The 18,744-nt window shown below is 34.6% G+C and overlaps 1 long non-coding RNA gene across 2 annotated transcripts in view; it reads right to left on the bottom strand.

Annotated features, from left to right (window-relative positions):
* Positions 1-18,744, bottom strand: part of LOC137656103 (uncharacterized) — a 59,926-nt gene that overhangs the window by 4,825 nt on the left and 36,357 nt on the right. The window contains exon 1 of one of the 2 annotated variants that reach the window (XR_011046941.1): positions 3,607-3,686. The exons of the other annotated variant lie outside the window; for it this stretch is intronic. This is a non-coding gene — a long non-coding RNA (uncharacterized lncRNA). Of the gene's footprint in view, positions 1-3,606; positions 3,687-18,744 lie in introns of those variants that run through there. 2 annotated transcript variants of the gene reach the window in all.

The following is an 18,744-nucleotide window of genomic DNA, read 5'->3' as shown; positions in this document are numbered from 1 at the left end:
ATTCTATCTTAGCCTTATTTCTCTTCCTCTTGTTTTGGTAAATTTTTTTATAGTTTATTTAGGAAATATTAATTTCAATGATGTTGCTGTTCTAGAAATATTTTATTTTTCCTTGTTTCCTATCCTCACTGGGCTATTTTCCCTGTTGGGGCCCTGGGCTAATAGCATCCTGCTTTTCCAACTAGGGTTATAGTTTGATAATAATAATAATAATGATAATAATAATAATAATAATAATTATATCACATTTCAATAATACACATGATATTGAAAAGAAATCGAGGCAACCAAATTACATTATAATTCCATTTAAATTTCCACTTTCAATAGATACGAGCTTTGCCCCAGTCACTGAACAGAACAAAAGACATTTTTCCCTGTTGGAGCCCTTATAGCATCTCGCTTTTCCAAACTAGGGTTGTAGCTTAGCTAGTAATAATAATAACATTGTCACTTGACAAGTGTTTCAACACATGATTTAATCTCCTTAAAAAGGTCATATCGAAATAAAATCAGCAAAGTAAACAAAAGAGCTTAATTTAGCAATTGGAATATGCACATCAACAGATCATTAAGTATAAATAACCAATGATACTGATATTTACATCTGACGTTGATATATATATATATATATATATATATATATATATATATATATATATATATATATATATATATATATATATATATATATATATTACCAGGAGAGGGGGGGGGTGCAGTTGAAATTTTCTGCATTATTAAATCGAAAATAATTTGTTTTCATCGATGAAGAAAGTACACTCCTAGAATACTGGGGATATAATATATATATATATAAATATATATATATATATATATATATATATATATATATATATACACACACACACATATATATATATATGTGTATATATATATATATATATATATATATATATATATATATATATATATACACACATACATACCTAAGGCAAATCTTTATCATTATACTAATCTACAAAAGACCTGAAAAATAGGTTTACTCCTAGTAATTTATAAATTATTTACAAAGATCATGTTACACCGAACAAAATGACAGTTAGACTTTAATCAAGCAAGAGAGCAGACAGGACTTAGAAGCGGGTATTCAACAAATGACAAAATCCACATAATTAACCAGCTAATGGAAAATCAACAAAGTATGATAAACCACTATGTATGGCATTTGTAGACTATGAGAAAGCTTTTATTATTATTATTATTACTTACTAAGCTACAACCCTAGTTGGAAAAGCAGTATGCTATAAGCCCAGGGGCTCCAACAGGGAAAATAGCTCAGTGCGGAAAGGAAAAAAGGAAAAAAAAATAGTCTAAGAAGAGTAACAACAATAAATATCTCCTATATAAACTATAAAAACTTTAACAAAACAAGAGGAAGAGAAATAAGATAGGAGAGTGTGCTCGAGTGTACCCTCAAGCAAGAGAACTCTAACCCAAGACAGTGAAAGGCCATGGTACAGAGGCTATGGCACTACCCAAGACTAGAGAACAGTGGTTTGATTTTGGAGTGTCCTTCTCCTAGAAGAGCTGCTTACCATAGCTAAAGAGTCTCTTCTACCCTTACCAAGAGGAAAGTGGCACTGAACAATTACAGTGCAGTAACCCCTTGGGTGATGAAGAATTGTTTTGATTCTGTCAAAATCTCAGCAGTAATGAAAGCCCTTCAAAAACATGAAATAGAAGAATTTTATGTTAGAACACTTGAAGATATCTATACAGGAAATAGAGCAATCCTAAAACTACATATAGTGAGAAAAATTCCAACTAAGAAAGGTGTTAAACTGGGAGACCCTCATCTCTACTAAAGTATTCACAGCTTGTCTAGAATTATTTAAGAATTAACATTGGGTAAACGTAAGAATTAACATTAACGGGGAATACCTTAACTACTTAAGATTTGCAAATGACATAGATCGATTTAGAAAATGATGGAAAATTTAAAGTGAAAGCAGAAATGTGGGACTGAAAATGAATATGAGTAAAACTAAGATAATGTTCAATGAAAATGTAGATACAATAAATAAGGGTTAGGGAAGAACCTCTTGAGATAGTTAATAAATATATGTACTTATGTTTCCCAAGGACACAAGACCAAAATTGAAAGGAGGATAAGCCTTGGATGGAGAGATTAGGTAAACAAAATAAGGTTATGAAAATTAATATGCCACTTTCTCTAAAAAGAATAGTATTTAATCAGATGCTCCTACCAGCAAATAGCTTATGCATCAGAAACTTGGAGTCTTATAAAAGCCTTGGAACATAAGTTAGTTACAGCTCAAAAATCTATGGAAAAAAATATATAGAAAAATAATGATGAGGAGAACACTAAGAAACAGAAAAAGTAATGGATATGGGTAGAACATTGATGAGAATGACAGATAACTGATAGACGTTATGAATAACACAATGGGGCCCTAGAGATTGTAAAAGAAGCAGGGGAAGGAAGGGAAGACGATGGATAGACGAACTAAGAAAGTTTGTTGGCGTGGACTGGCACAGAGACCATAAACAGACAGGACTGGAAGGATGTGTCTGAAGCCTTTGTTTTACAGCTAACTTGCAACGTGTGATGATGATGATGATGAAGATGATATATATATATATATATATATATATATATATATATATATATATATATATATAGTGAACTATATATTATGAGAAATTATTACTACCGTTTTACAAAAAGTAGGCATAATGGTATATTCAAAGCTTTTTTTCACACGAAAAGTTAACCCCCCCCCAAAAAAAAAGTGTGTTGAATTAACGTGAAAATGTAAAACTTGAGGCTATAAATAGCAACTTTTATAGCTAGAAATAGCAGTATCAACGCATCGGTCGTTTGGAATATGTACGGCGAATTATGCTAAGTATACGATTAATTCACAGTAGAAATGACACATCACGTTGTTGCCTAAAGAAACTAGGCCAAAGTTAAAACCTAGACTCAATGTCAAGAAGCTTAGTTTGACGCTTGGCTTCTCAGTGGAAACCATTCAAGTTTAGTGCCTTTAGGGGCAATAAAATAACAACAACAAATGGAGCCATTTCTAGTCCATTGTCGAACAAAAGCCTTAGATATGTCCTTAGTAATGGATGGGGTTTGGCCATTTTCGTCAACACGCTGACCACTGAGTTGGTGATGGTGTAACACTTTAGTCTGGTCACTTACAGCAAACCCCTGACTAGTACAGCTTTCCTGATCATGGCGATACAAAAACCTTTTCACCACGTTAGGGTATGCCCGCTCAGAAAGGGTGTACACACACACAAACGCACACACACACACACACACACACATATATATATATATATATATATATATATATATATATATATATATATGTATATATATATATATATATATATATATATATATATATATATATATATATATATATATATATATATGTGTGTGTGTGTGTGTGTGTAAAAGAAATAAATGCAACTTTCAATATTGTACCTCATTTATAGTTTTCTCATTTTTCAATCAATTCACACTATCACATCCAAGTTTAGCTAAATAATATTTATGCACGAATTTAAAAAAAAAAAAGAAAAAAAACATATATTGTTCCTCACCATTTCAGCAGATATCAAATACGAGGCCAGTAAGTCAAACACACGTCCTCACCCTAAGGAAAGATCTGCCTGACTGACACTCGTGAATGAATTAATGAAAGTTATGAAACGTGAGTTACTTGAGTCACGTGACACACCGGGAAACCTCAGTTTCTCAAATCGTTCTCTGATTGGTTATAAGTTTGGCAGCCCTGCCAAATGCACGATAATGTTCATCGACAGAATTTTAAATATTTGAAATCACACAAGATTAGTTAAAAATCTATTTGAATTTTGGGGTCATCATATGAAAAGTCACTGATTACAAGTGTCATAGATACTTTTAATTACGTATATCAAATATTAATAATGAGAACGTGAACTGATTCGTCCGAGAGTTAAAGTTTCCACTTAGTGACTTAGCTGACCTGAGATTAGGTTAATAAAAGTGCTGCTATTTCATTGACCACAAGATAATTCTATTGCTTATGTGTTATAAATACATTAATAGCTGCCAAAATATAATGTCTTTTTAAGCGAAATTAGAATTACAAAGGATGGGGTCCTTTGACTGGCCAAGCAGTACTACATTGGATCCTTCTCTCTGGTTACGGTTCATTTTCCCTTTGCCTACATATACACCCAATAGTCTGGCCTGTTTTTTTTTTATATTTACTCCTCTGTTCTCATACACCTGACAACACTGAGATTACAAAACAAATTTTCATCTCTCAAGGGGTTAACTATTGCACTGTATTCATTCAGTGGCTACTTTCCTCTTGATAAGGGTTGAAGAGACTCTTTAGCTATGGTAAGCCGCTCTTCTAGGAGAAGGACACTCCAAAATCAAACCATTGTTCTCTGGTCTTGGGTAGCTATAGCCTCTGTACCATGGTCTTCCACTGTCTTGAATTAGAGTTGTCTTACTTGAGGGTACACTCGGGCACACTATTATATCTTCTTTCTCTTTCTCTTGTTTTGTTAAAGTGTTTATAGTTTATATAGGAAATATTCATTTTAATGTTGTTACGGTTCTTAAAATATTTTATTTTTCCTTGTTTCCTTTCCACACTAGGCTATTTGCCCTGTTGGAGCCCCCTGGGCTTATAGCATCCTGGTTTTCCAACTAGGGTTGTAGCTTAGCATTTAATAGTAATAATGATAAAATGAAGTGCAGGTGGCTTGTCGGGTGCAACTTTCCTCTACTTTTAAATTAGCGTTTGCTGCTAATAATATGATCCACGAAACCTAATTTCCTTCAATATGAATAAGCAGCTAAATTCTGTAAATTATTTCCTTAATTAAAATCAAACTTTAATTGCATAATCTGTCAAAGAGGCGCCAATTACTAGACCTAAAATCTGAAAGAACTTACATCGAGTCAAAAAGGGGGCGGAGCTTCAAGGAGAATCAAGTTTATATATAAAGACTGTAGCCAATGCCATGGATGTCAGTAGCGTGTTGGCTTTGATAGTGTTCGTGTGTAGGTCGGTCCTGCGTGCATGGTTGCGACACGTTTTGGGTCGCTAAGATCTTCACATGCGACCCGGTCAGGGCCACGCCCATTTTCTTAGAATAATTTCCATTTATTCTACGGTAAAAAAGGGCTTTATCTTGACCTTATTGTGTTTTCCATGAGACTTATTTCTTGATGTTTAAATTTCACTGATATTTTTGAAATCTACCATTTGTGTACGTCTTAAATAGAATTTTCCATAAGATTTTAAGTTTTCTTAGAACTCACTGAATACCTTAGATAAAGAGTATTAGGATATAATAAGTAATTCAACTACTAAAGAGGAAAAGAGTAAAAAAAAAAAAAAAAGTGAAGAAAGGGAGTGCCAATATGGCGCCAAGAATGTGGAGGCTATCCTAATTGTCCAGCGAGAAGCCATTAAGATAGTTCTGTCCCTCGGAGGAGGTAGTAAATACGTCGTTGAGGTAATTGTGAATGTACAGAGAATGTCGTTTACCGAGTTTTGAGTGGGTGGCCTAGAGTGTTATACACACACACACACACACACACACACACACACATATATATATATATATATATATATATATATATATATATATATATATATATATTCTGTACTAGTCAGGGCCACCCATACTAGGTGGATTTGTTGTGAGCGATCACAAGAAAATCTCCCACCATCACCAGTCCGCACTAGCCAGCGTGGTGACGGAAACTGCCTAAGCAACAGACATGAATAAGGATATGTCTGAGGCCTTTGTCCTGTTAGAAACGGCTGGATTTTTTTTGTTTTATATATATATATATATATATATATAGTGTATGTCTGGGTTGGCTCTAGTTAATAAAGAAATAGTTACTGCTACATTCACATTTTAACGGCTTTCATCACAGATGTATCCCATATGCAAGAAATCTCTGCACTATCAATTGCATTATACACATACGAAGAGGGCTCATTAACAGCACATCAGACCTCCAAAACATACTGAATATTCCAGTAACTCTTCCATGACATCTATCAAAGTCTATCTTGGTCCTTCTCTCCTCCTCTCTAACAATTGTAAAGAAAAAGGTCGATAACATTCAAGTCTCAAAATCGAAGATGCAACTAATGAGAACCTGTTTAAAGGTTTAAAGGCCACTCATGAATAACAGAAGCAAGGGACAGTGACATTGCCCTACCAAGCAGGACAATGTCCTAGAGCCCCCTCTCCACCCAAGCTAGGACCAAGAAGGGCCAGGAAATGGCTGCTGATGACTCGGCAGATAGACCTATAGGTTCCCGCAAACCCCACCATTTATAGCTCACATGGACGGTGAGGTTGCAGCGACCAAATGAACTAACGAGTTTGAGCTGGATTCGAACCCCAGTCTGGCAATCATCAGGCAAGGACGCTACCACCAGACACAGGCCTGGGTCGATGGAAGGAGTATTTTGAACACTGAATGTGAAGGAGAGAAGAGAGACAGAGCTTAGTGATGCAGGTGTGCAGAGTGTTGGTGTAAGGTTGAGATTGCTCGTCAAAGTGATTATGAGGATTTAAGAAAGGTAATTAAGGGGTTGAAGAAAGAAAAGACACTGGGATTTGATGGGAATGCAAGTGAGGTGTTGTGGTATGGTTCTGATAGTGGGATTATGTGGTTCATTGGTATTTAAAGCACAGGTAGAAGAGTATACCGAGATTAATTATAAAAACGTTACGTTTTAGTGTACCATGTAATGTGTATGGTGAAAATGCAGGACAATTACCATGAGGACTGATAAGGTATGGACACTGGGTTTTTAAAATCCGCTCATGAATGTGGAATGATCTTCCTAATCGGGTTGTTGAATCGGTGGAACTTCAAAAGTTCAAAGTTGCAGCAAATGCTTTTTTGTTGACCAGGCGGACATGAGTCTTTTTATAGTTTATATAGGACATATCTGTTTTTGACGTTGTTAATAGTTTATATATATTATGACATATATGTTTTGACGTTACTTTTTTTTAGAATGATTTATTGTTAATTTGTTCTCTTCATTTATTTATTTCCTTATTTCCTTTCCTCACTGGGCCATTTTCCCTATTGGAGCCCCTGGGCTTGTAGCATCTTGCTTTTCCAACTAGGGTTGTGGCTTGGATAATAATAATAATAATAATAATAATAATAATGGCAAGGGCAAGGGACAGTGACATTGCCCTAGAGACTGACCATCTATCATATGATCAGCGACCAAGCTCCCTCTCCACAAAAGCTAGCACCAGGGAGGGCCAGGCAATGGCTGCTGATGACTCCCCCAAACCCCTCCCATCCTTAGCTCACAAGGATGGTAAGGTTGCACTAAAGGAACTAACGAGTCTGTGCGGGGCTCGAATCCCCGTCTGGTGATCACCAGGTAGTGACGTTACCAATCAGGCCACAACAACTCTAAGGAAGAGGATAAGTGGATCAAGTGTTTTGTATGAGAGTTGAGAGAAGTTGGAAAGCAAATTGAAAATATATGTGTGTACGTCTTTGTCTATAACGTGTGTGCACGTATGTGTGCATATATATATATATATATATATATATATATATATTACTTGCTAAGCTAAAACCCTAGTTGGAAAAGCAGAATGCTATAAGCCCGAGGGCTCCAACAGGGAAAAGAGCCCAGTGAGGAAAGGAAATAAGGAAACTACAGGAAAAGTAATTAACAATTAATATGAAATATTTCAAGAACAGTAACATTAAAATATATATTTTATATATAAACTAAAAACTTTAAAAAAAAACAAGAGGAAGAGAAATAAGATCGAATAGTGTGCCCGAGTGTACCCTCAAGCAAGAGAACTCTAATCCAAGACAGTGGAAGGCCATGATACAGAGGCTATGGCACTATCCAAGACCAGAGAACAATGATTTGATTTTGGTGTGTCCTCCTAGAAGGGCTGCTTGCCATAGCTTAAGAGTCTCTTCTTTCCTTACCAAGAGGAAAGTAGCCACTGAGCAATTACATTGCAGTAGTTAACCCTTAAGAGAAGAAGAATTGTTTGGTAATTTCAGTGTTTTCAGGTGTATGAGGACAGAGGAGAACCTGTAAAGAATTGGTCAGACTATTCGGTGCATATGTACACAAACGGAAAAAGAGCCGTAACCAAAGAGAAGGATCCAAAGTAATAGTGTCTGGGCAGTCAAAGGACCCAATAATTCTCTAGCGGTAGTACCTCAACGGGTGGCAGGTGACCTGGCCAACCTACTACCACACACACACAAAGAAAAGACTTGACAATTCTTACTCCAGTAAACCAAACTACAAATACTCTTTCGATTAAAAAACAAACATACAAACTTCACACTAACAAACACAACGAGGCTAAACATATAAACAAACATATGTAACAGGGCGTCAGGTGGATTAGGCGATTAGCTAAAAAGAAAAAAAAATCTAAGGTCACTACGTAAATAAAATACCTAGCTATTGTCATGAATTTTCAAGTGTTAAGTAAATACTTAAGTAAATGGGTGATAGCCTTCAAGTGACCTACTTATATATTTAGTAGCGAATGTATTTTTATTTTTACTTTTTACATTGTTTAGTAGAGTTTTCTTAGTGATATAATATTAAACTGTTTAAACATAGTAATTTTGATTACATTGCAGTTTTGTTAACAGGATAATTCATATAAAAAAATTAGCATAAGAAAATCAAATGAAAATATATCATCCTTGAAGGAAGATATGTGATACTAGTGTACGCGCCCCGTCAAAAAATGACAAAATATTTTATTTCAATTGTTCATTACTTCTCTTGTTTACTAATTTCCTCGTTTCCTTTCCTCACTGGGCTATTTTTCCTGTTGAAGCCGTTTGGCTTATAGCATCATGCTCTTCCAACTAGGCTTATAGCTTAGCTAGTAATAGTAATAATAATAATAATAATCACGCACACACAATCCCCTCTCACCAGGGTTTGACTACTTCCTCTGACCCTCTCCCTCTAACCCGAGGAAAGGGGAGAGCTGACCGAAAAGACTCACACACACACACACACACACACACACACACACACACACACACACACACACATATATATATATATATATATATATATATATATATATATATATATATATATATATATATATATATATATATATGTATATGTATAAAACCAGACATGCTATTTATCACGTAGGGAAGAATTTATCAAACATAATACAATCATATTAAAATTTCTCTTGAATACTCTTTACGACAAAAAGTTAAATGTATTGAGAAATTTACAAATAAATCATTGTTCCAAGAAGCGTATAAGAACATTATCACCATCTTAAAAATAAACTACTACGACTAATATATATTTTCTTGTGTTATCACTTGTAGTACTACAAGATTCCCATACGGCTTTCCGCTACCTTACATAACAAAAGAAGTCACATGGAAAATTTAGATTTCCCGAATGATAAAGGATAAGAGAGAGAGAGAGAGAGAGAGAGAGAGAGAGAGAGAGAGAGAGAGAGAGAGAGAGAGAGAGAGAGAGAGTGTTTCCTTCTCAATTTGCTATGAGATTTGGCGCGCGATAAAACTGGGGCTTGAGTCTAAGCGAACGTTATAAGATCAGACAGAAGAGCGAGATGTGTTCGCCTATGTCGCTCGATTTTTCTATTTTCTAACAAAGTCTTCCTCCCTTTTTTTATTTGTTTCACAGTTTCTATCCTATCTAAATTGCATTTAATAAATCCATTTTTTACTGGTAAATCCTGTCCTGTCTCATCCCTTCAGAAAACAATAGTTTTTGACTCCATTTCCTAGTCTCATTCGTCGGAACTCGATAGAAGATGATATCAGTGAATCTGAGCATTTGTAGATTTGCAGATATTACAGTCCATTTATTTTTGCACAATCTTGTTTTGAGACATATTTTTTGGCAGAATGCCTTGGGAGATTTTGGCTACTTTTTCGCAAGAGTATATATTCTTGTAACCCAGTTATTCAAGAATTTACTTTGTCTACTTTCTCTATACTGAAAGCATTGGACAGGAAGCCTAGATCATGGGCCTTAGCAGAAATAAAAACTTGTAAGCATGAGGTTTTTAAGAAATAATTTCATAGAAAGACCTTATATAGCCTTATAATCAAGCTATTCTATCGGTTTCCTTATCTCCTTTCATAATTAGGCCTAAATAAGCTATTTTCTCTACTGGAGCCCTAATAGGCCTTAAAGCATTCTGCTTTTCCAAATAGGGTTGCAGCTTAGCTATTAATAATGATAATAATAATAATAATAATTATAATAATAATAAAATAACAACAACAACAACAATAATAATAATGATAATAACAACAACAACAACAATAATAATAATATCACTATTTGAATCGAATAATAGTAACAACAACAACAACAACAACAATAATAATAATAATAATAATAATAATAATAATAATAATATCCCAACAATTTTAAGCGAAAGCAAACATTATCGCAAAGGGGGGAGGGAGGCTGGGATTGGGGGCCCAATACCGATCGAACCTGTGGTAGGATTCAAACACTCTAAATCGTGAGCCAATAATGCCATCCATACTTGCAGTAATTGGTTCAAGATGAACTTACCCTAAGGTTGTTTTCAGCTGCAGTTCTAAGAAAACAGAAAACGTACAGATTTTGGGGATTTTACTGGGCCACGTGTCTTTATATATGAAGGGATACTTGTAAATTTAATGTTTTACGTTTAGGTGGTGTGAAATACATGTGGACACAATTGTAATGAAACTAAAAGTTTGAGTTCTAAAATGGTCGGTCTAATTTTTATGTAATTTAAAGAAATTGAACATGTTCATTATATTTACTAGGCCTACTTGTCATCACAGCGTTGATGGTGTGAGGTTGATAAGAAACATTATTACAAATTTACTAAGGAAAAGGAAGTCCAAGTTAAATGCCTAATAGGGAGAAGAAAATAATACGTAGAGGATAATAGCTAACATAGTGTTTAAAAACGAGTCTAATTTCTTCTTTGAAAAAAAAAAAAAAAGAGGACATATAGGCCTACCAGGAGAGGCTCTTGTGTCTGGTAAAGTTAGTAGAACATTTAGAATGATAAACTCACAATAATTAATTGAAATACTTTAGACCTAACTTCGAATGTTAGCTTAGCACAAGTAATGTGATGACATCACATTTTGTATGATTAAAACTTTTGGTTTGTTTTATAGTGTATATATATATATATATATATATATATATATATATATATATATATATATATATATATATATATATATATATATATATATATATATATGACATTATAGATGGATGAAACGAATAACGGAATGAGTCCCTAGAGATGGCAAAATAAGTAGAGGAAGGAAGAGACAATGGACTGACGAACTAAGAAATTTTGGCACAGAAACCCCATAATTAGCCGGCAGTAGAGGGACATGTCTGAGGCATTTGTCCTACAGTGGACTAGCAACGTCTGATGAGAGAGAGAGAGAGAGAGAGAGAGAGAGAGAGAGAGAGAGAGAGAGAGAGAGAGAGAGAGAGTAATATGCACTAAATATGCACAGCACGGCTGACATTGTCTTGGTGAACACCAAGGTGACAACATCATCTCTAAAATGCACCAACTTAGCCACCTGCTCTTTGCTCGTTAACCGCTTTGAATGTTTTGTGTTATGTCACCTCTAGGCAAACATTACCGCTCCTGTCACATAATGTTCTTCTTCGGGGAGCCTTGAGAGAGAGAGAGAGAGAGAGAGAGAGAGAGAGAGAGAGAGAGAGAGAGAGAGAGGAACGGTCTAATAAAAACCGGAACAATTTCAACATTAAAAGCGTGTATCTTTGCTACTTATTTCTTTTTCTATTTTTCCTTTGTACGCAAGAAAATAAAAGGATTGTGAGACAGATCGAGTGTATATTGACTGAGGCTCTAACCTCTCGAGACAAAGCAATCAGTTCTGTTCAGTGGAGGAAATAGGGTAATTTCTGTGTGCAGTTTTACTGGCTAACTTGCCAAGGGAAGAATAAAAATGAGACTTTTTGATATATATATATATATATATATATATATATATATATATATATATATATATATATATATATATATATATTTATATATATATATTATATATATATTTATATATATATATATATATATATATATGTGTGTGTGTGTGTGTGTGTGTGTATGTGTGTTTATAGGCACATATATATATATATATATATATATATATATATATATATATATATATATATATATATATATATATATATATATATATATAGATATATATAGCGCATATGTTCCTCTGCATATTTTACATATTCTTTAAGTTACGAGTAGACGAAGAATTAAGATAAGTATATTGAAATGGAGTGCCAATATAATCCTGTCTTTGTCCTCAATTAATGGAAGCTCTGTACATACAGTATGTCTACGCATTCTGCTTTTACATTACTCCTACAGTTTTTTTTTATATAAAATATAAATCTACATCTACATCAGAATTCGTTCTGTCCAATGAAGATATTAATTTAATTTACATACGCAGTGGCGCTATTTAAGCCTTTCTACGACTCCTGAAGTCACCAAATACTAATTAAAATACTTCTCGTTATAAAGCCAGAGTTGCCTTTCATTAGAGACGCCCTTTGGAGAAAAACAGTCTGAAATAGACTGCAGAATAAAAAAAAAACTATAAACACACCAAGTTCCCAATTAAATGTACTAAATGGTTCTATCGGTCTACATCACCGAGATCACTCCGTCTGACAAGCTAATACCAACGGAAGCCTTTCTTCTTCTCTCGTCCCTGGTTCATTTGTAATTAATTCACCTTTTTTTTTTATTTGATCTAAGAATACTTTTACAATTCTCTTTCGTTTACTTCTTTCATTTGCATTTTTAGTGGGTATTGTCTCGACAGTTTTTTTTTAAGTTTGTTTTTGGTGTTTTAAATGAAATTTCCGATTCAATGCTAATCAACATTACGAAGTTGGCTGGCGGGTGCTATATAAAATTCTCTCTCTCTCTCTCTCTCTCTCTCTCTCTCTCTCTCTCTCTCTCTCTCTCTCTCTCTCTCTCTCTCTCATACAAGCACACTGAACAATATAAAAAAAAACATGTGTGTAGGCCTAGTCTTTCGCTAACGCAACAATTCTGTAAGATGGGATCATACCTCTTCGTTTATTCAAATAATTCGATACCAAGACTAATCTCTCTCTCTCTCTCTCTCTCTCTCTCTCTCTCTCTCTCTCTCTCTCTCTCTCTCTCTCTCCAAAGGGTAGCATTCTCGGCTACCAGCCAAATAAGCTCGATCCCCAAACTGGGCAAAGGAAAGAAAAGCAAGAGAGCCATTTCTTTGGAAACCTATATCTTCCTTGTGATCTGAACTATGCAAACCTGAGTGTTAGTCAACTGTTGTTGTTCATGGGCGAGAGAATAAGAGATGAAAGTAATCATGTACCGCTCAAAATGTATATCAGTGCAGTTTTATTCTCTCTCTCTCTCTCCTCTCTCTCTCTCTCTCTCTCTCTCTCTCTCTCGTAACCCCAGGGCTCTTGTCCTAGGCGAGTAGATATTAGGCCTGATGTGGACCTCTAGACTCTGCCAAACCAACCGAAACGACTTCCCACTATACTTCAGTTGTATTTGAGATAATAAGTAAAATTATAATTATAAAAATCTTACTCAATTACTGACTTCTAAATATATTTGTGTATATTCAAGTTTAGTTACAGTAAAATTATGTAATTAAATGAATAGTAATCACAATGGTAAGGTTAGGTTAGGTCAAAAATTGAATTCATGAAACCATTAGTCGAATAAAATATATCGAAACCAAGAATATTGTTTATTCTTCATTAAGTTGACTGAAATATATAGTCTCCAGTTATTATTATTATTATTATTATCATTATTATTATTATTATTATTATTATTATTTACTAGCTAAGCTACAACCCTAGTTGGAAAAGCAAGATGCTATAAGACCAAGGGCTCCAACAGGGAGAAATAGCCCAGTGAGGAAAGGAAATAAGGAAATAAATAAACGATCTGAGAAATAATGAACAATTAAAATAAAAATATTCTAAAAACAGTAATAGCATCAAATCAGGTATTCCATATATACAGTATAAAAAAGACATATGTCAGCCTGTTCAACATAAAAAAAACATTTGCTGCAACTTTGAACTTTTGAAGTTCTACTGATTCAACTACCCAATTAGGAAGATCATTCCTCAACTTGGTCACAGCTGGAATAAAACTTCTAGAAAACTAAGTAGTATTGAGCCTAAATGATGGTAGAAACATGTTTGAAATATCCATTTTACTCTGAAACGTTGAAGATTTGTATAAGTGTAGCATATATTAGTGCAGAGTAAACTTGAATGTTGTGGGGTAGCAAATCTCCACCATTCTCGAAAAATGTAAGTTCTTAAATCTTAAATTTTCGTTAATTTTTTCTCTAGATAACTTTACGCTTAAACCACTCACTCAATAAGTTACAGACTGAAAGCGTAAAAACAATTTCACTTTGCTGGTTTCGGGTGCGAGGGCAGAATCTGAAACTAGTCTGCAAAAATGTTCTATAGACCCAGCGTCTTGTAGGCCTATTAATATCACAATTAGGTCACATAACTCACGTATTAGTGTACATTTTTTTTTTATCCCGGTAAGCATTTCTACGTGTCCCTAAATTTCAAATATTTATTATTATTATATTATTATTATTATTTTTTGCTAAGCTACAAACCTAGTTGGAAAAGCAGGATGCTAAAAGCCCCAGGGGCTCCAACAGAGGGAAAATAGCCCAGTGAGGAAAGGAAACAAGAAAAAATAAAATATTCTAAGAACAGTAACAGCATTGAAATAGATATTCCTATATAAACTATAAATACTTTAACAAAACAAGAGGAAAAGAAATAAGACAGAATAGTGTGCCCGAGTGTACCCTCAAGCAAGAGAAACTCTACCCCAAGACAGTGGAAGACCATGGTACAGAGGTTATGGCACTATCCAAGATTAGAGAACAATGGTTTGATTTTGGAGTGTCCTTCTCCTAGAAGAGCTTGCTATAATCCTATATCAAACTAGTACACCGACATACGTTTCAGTTTCCAAGCACACTGGATCCCCCCCATAAAGTGAACTTCTTTGATAAAAATCGTTGGAATTCAGAACACAGTGGATCATCATAGATATGCATATAAATTCATCATCACATCCTCCTACGCCTATAGATGCAAAGGGCCTCGGTTAGATTTCGCCATGTAGTCTCTATCTTCAAGCTTTAAATCAATACTTCTCCATTCATCATCTCCCACTTCACGTTTATGAAATACAATTATTAAAATGCTCAACCTGAAAACCGTTTTGATAATAATATACCCTTCTTATAAGGAAAATACTGCTGTTATTATTATTATTATTATTACTTGCTAAGCTACAACCCTAGTTGGAAAAGCAGGATTCTATACGCCCAGGGACTCCAACAGGGAAGATAGCCCAGTGAGGGAAGGAAAACAAGGAAAAATAAAATATTTTAAGAACAGCAACACCAAAATAAATATTTCCTATATAAACTATAAAAACTTTAACCAAACAAGAGGAAGTGAAATAAGATAGAATAGTGTGCCCGAGTATACCCTAAAGCAAGAGAACTCTAACTAGAGACAGTGGAATACCATGGTACAGAGACTATGGCACTACCCAAGACTAGATCTAGAACAATGGTTTGATTTTGGAGCTACTTCCCATAGCTAACGTCTCTCTTCTACCCTTACCTAGTGGAGAGTAGCTACTGAACAATTACAGGGCAGCAGTTAACTCCTTGGATGAAGAATTGTTTGGTAATCTCATTGTTGTCAGGTGTACGAGGACAGAGGAGAATCTGTAAGGAATAGGCTAAGACTATTCGGTTTATGTGTAGGCAAAGGGAAAGTGAACCATAACCAGAAAGAAGGGGTCCAATGTAGTACTGTCTGTACTTCTAACCCCAAAAATTAGCTGAAAACAGAGATTTCTTTAGTTTTCAAGCAACAGTGATAATTGGCAGTTGAACTAACTTGAGTCAATTTGTACCCTGGGAGTTCAGTTACCGACAGGAAGTCCCTTGCTATGAAACTAATTAAACCTCTTTATTCGAAGGGACATTAAGGCTCGCTTTACTGTGTGATTCTGTTCTCTAGATTTTGGAAGAGACGAAGGATAATTATAGTAAAGCTGTCTTATTTGTTAGTTAAAATTGGTCTTTGTGGTGGTCAATGCAGTAACGTCCCTGACTGGTGAACGCCAGAGTGGGGTTCAAGTCCCGCTCAAACTCGTAAGGTCATTTGATCGCTGCAACCTCACCATCCTTGTGAGCTACGGATAGGGGGGTTGGGAGAGCCTATAGGTCTATCTGCTGAGTCATCAGCAGCCATTGCCTGGCCATCCTTGGTCCTAGTTTGGGTGGAGAGGGGGCTTGGGCGCTGATCCTATGTATATATGGTCAGTCTCTAGGGCTTTGTCCTACTTGATGGGGCAATGTCACTGTCCCTTGCCTATGCCATTCATGAGTGGCCTTTTAAACCCTTTAAAATGTGTTTTTCATAAAAATCCCTGAAAGATGTCGACGGAACGAGGTAAGATTTTAAAAAAATTTTGTATTGATTTTCAAATTTTGTGAGCTTTCAACTTGTTTTACAGTACATTTGAATTACCGGTGTGTGCATAATATTTTTCCTGCATGGGAATAAGATAATTTATCTGGATTTTAGTAAAGTAGAGAGGGCTTATAACCAGAGATGTTTTTAATAATCAATTCTCTTATTGTAGCTCAGCTAGCAGTAGTAGTAGTAGTAGTAATAATAATAATAATAATAATAATAATAATAATAATCAGGTACCGCTCAAAATTTATATCTGCAGATTAATTTTCTCTCTCTCTCTCTCTCTCTCTCTCTCTCTCTCTCTCTCTCTCTCTCTCTCTCGTAACCCCAGGGCTCTTGTCCTAAGTAAGTAGATATTAGGCCTGATGTAGACCTCTAGACTCTGCCTAACCAACCGAAACGACTTCCCACTATACTTCAGTTGTATTGGAAATAAGTAAAATCATAAATATATAAAAATCTTACACAATAATTACTGACTTATAAATATATTTGTGTATATGACAGGGTAAGTTATAGTAAAATTATGTACTTAAATGAAAAGATAATCACAATAGTAAGGTTATTAGGTCAAAAATTAAATTCAGGAAACTATTAATCAAATAAATATATCGAAACCGAGAATATTGTTTATTCTTTAATAAGTTGACTGAAATATATAGTCTCGAGTTATATATACGGCATTTATTATTATTATTATTATTATTATTATTATTATTACTAGCTAAGCTACAACCCTCGTTGAAAAAGCAAGATGCTATAAGCCCAAGAGCTCCAACAGGGAAAAATAGCCCAGTGAGGAAAGAAAATAAGGAAATAAATAAACGATCTGAGAAATAATGAACAATTAAAGTAAAATATTCTAATAACAGTAACAATATCAAAACATATTTCATATATAAGCTATAAAAAGATATTCCAGCCTGTTCAACATAAAAAAAAACATTTGCTGCAACTTTGAACTTTTGAAGTTCTACTGATTCAACTACCCAATTAGGAAGATCATTCCTCAACTTGGTCACAGCTGGAATAAAACTTCTAGAATACTAAGTAGTATTGAGCCTAATGATGGAGAACAAGTTTGAAATATCCATTTTACTCTGAAACGTTGAAGATTTGTATAAGTGTAGCATATATTAGTGCAGAGTAAACTTAAATGTTGTGGGGTAGCAAGTCTCCACCATTCTCGCAAAATGTACGTTCTTAAATCTCAAATTTTCGTTAATTTTTTCTAGATAACTTTATGCTTAACCCAGCCACCCAATAAGTACAGACTGAACGTAAAAACAATTTCACTTTGCTGGTTTACGGGTGCAAGGGCAGAATCTGAAACTTGTCTGCAAAAATATTCTATAGACCCAGTGTATTGTAGGCCTATTAATATCACAATCAGTCACAGTGTATAGTTCTTCATCCCGGTAAGCATTTCTACATGTCCCTAAAGTTCAAATGTTATATTATTATTATTATTATTATTATTATTTGCTAAGCTACAAACCTAGTTGGAAAAGCAGGAAGCTACAAGCCCATGGGCTCTAACAGGAAAAATAGCCCAGTGAGGAAAGGAAACAATGAAAAATAAAATATTTTAAGAACAGTAACATCATTACAATAAATATTCCTATATAAACTATAAAAACTTTAACAAAACAAGAGGAAAATAAATAAGACAGAATAGTGTGCCCGAGTGTACCCTCAAGCAAGAGAACTCTACCCCAAGACAGTGGAAGACCATGGTACAGAGGCTATGGCACTATCCAAGATTAGAGAACAATGGTTTGATTTTAGAGTGTCCTTCTCCTAGAAGAGCTACTTACCATAGCTAAAGAGTCTCTTCTACCTTTACCATGTGGAAAGTAGCCACTGAACAATTACAGGGCAGCAGTTAACTTCTTGGATGAAGAATTGTTTGGTAATCTCATTGTTGTCAGGTGTACGAGGACAGAGGAGAATCTGTAAGGAATAGGTTTGTGTGTAGGCAGGGAAAAATTAACCATAACCAGAAAGAGGGTCCAATGTAGTACTGTCTGTACTTCATAACCCCAAAAAATTAGCT

The sequence above is a fragment of the Palaemon carinicauda genome, chromosome 17, assembly GCF_036898095.1.
Source record: "Palaemon carinicauda isolate YSFRI2023 chromosome 17, ASM3689809v2, whole genome shotgun sequence".
NCBI lineage: Eukaryota > Metazoa > Arthropoda > Malacostraca > Decapoda > Palaemonidae > Palaemon > Palaemon carinicauda.
The sequence above is the reverse complement of the archived record's forward strand: the minus strand, read 5'-3'. Positions and strand labels throughout refer to the sequence as shown.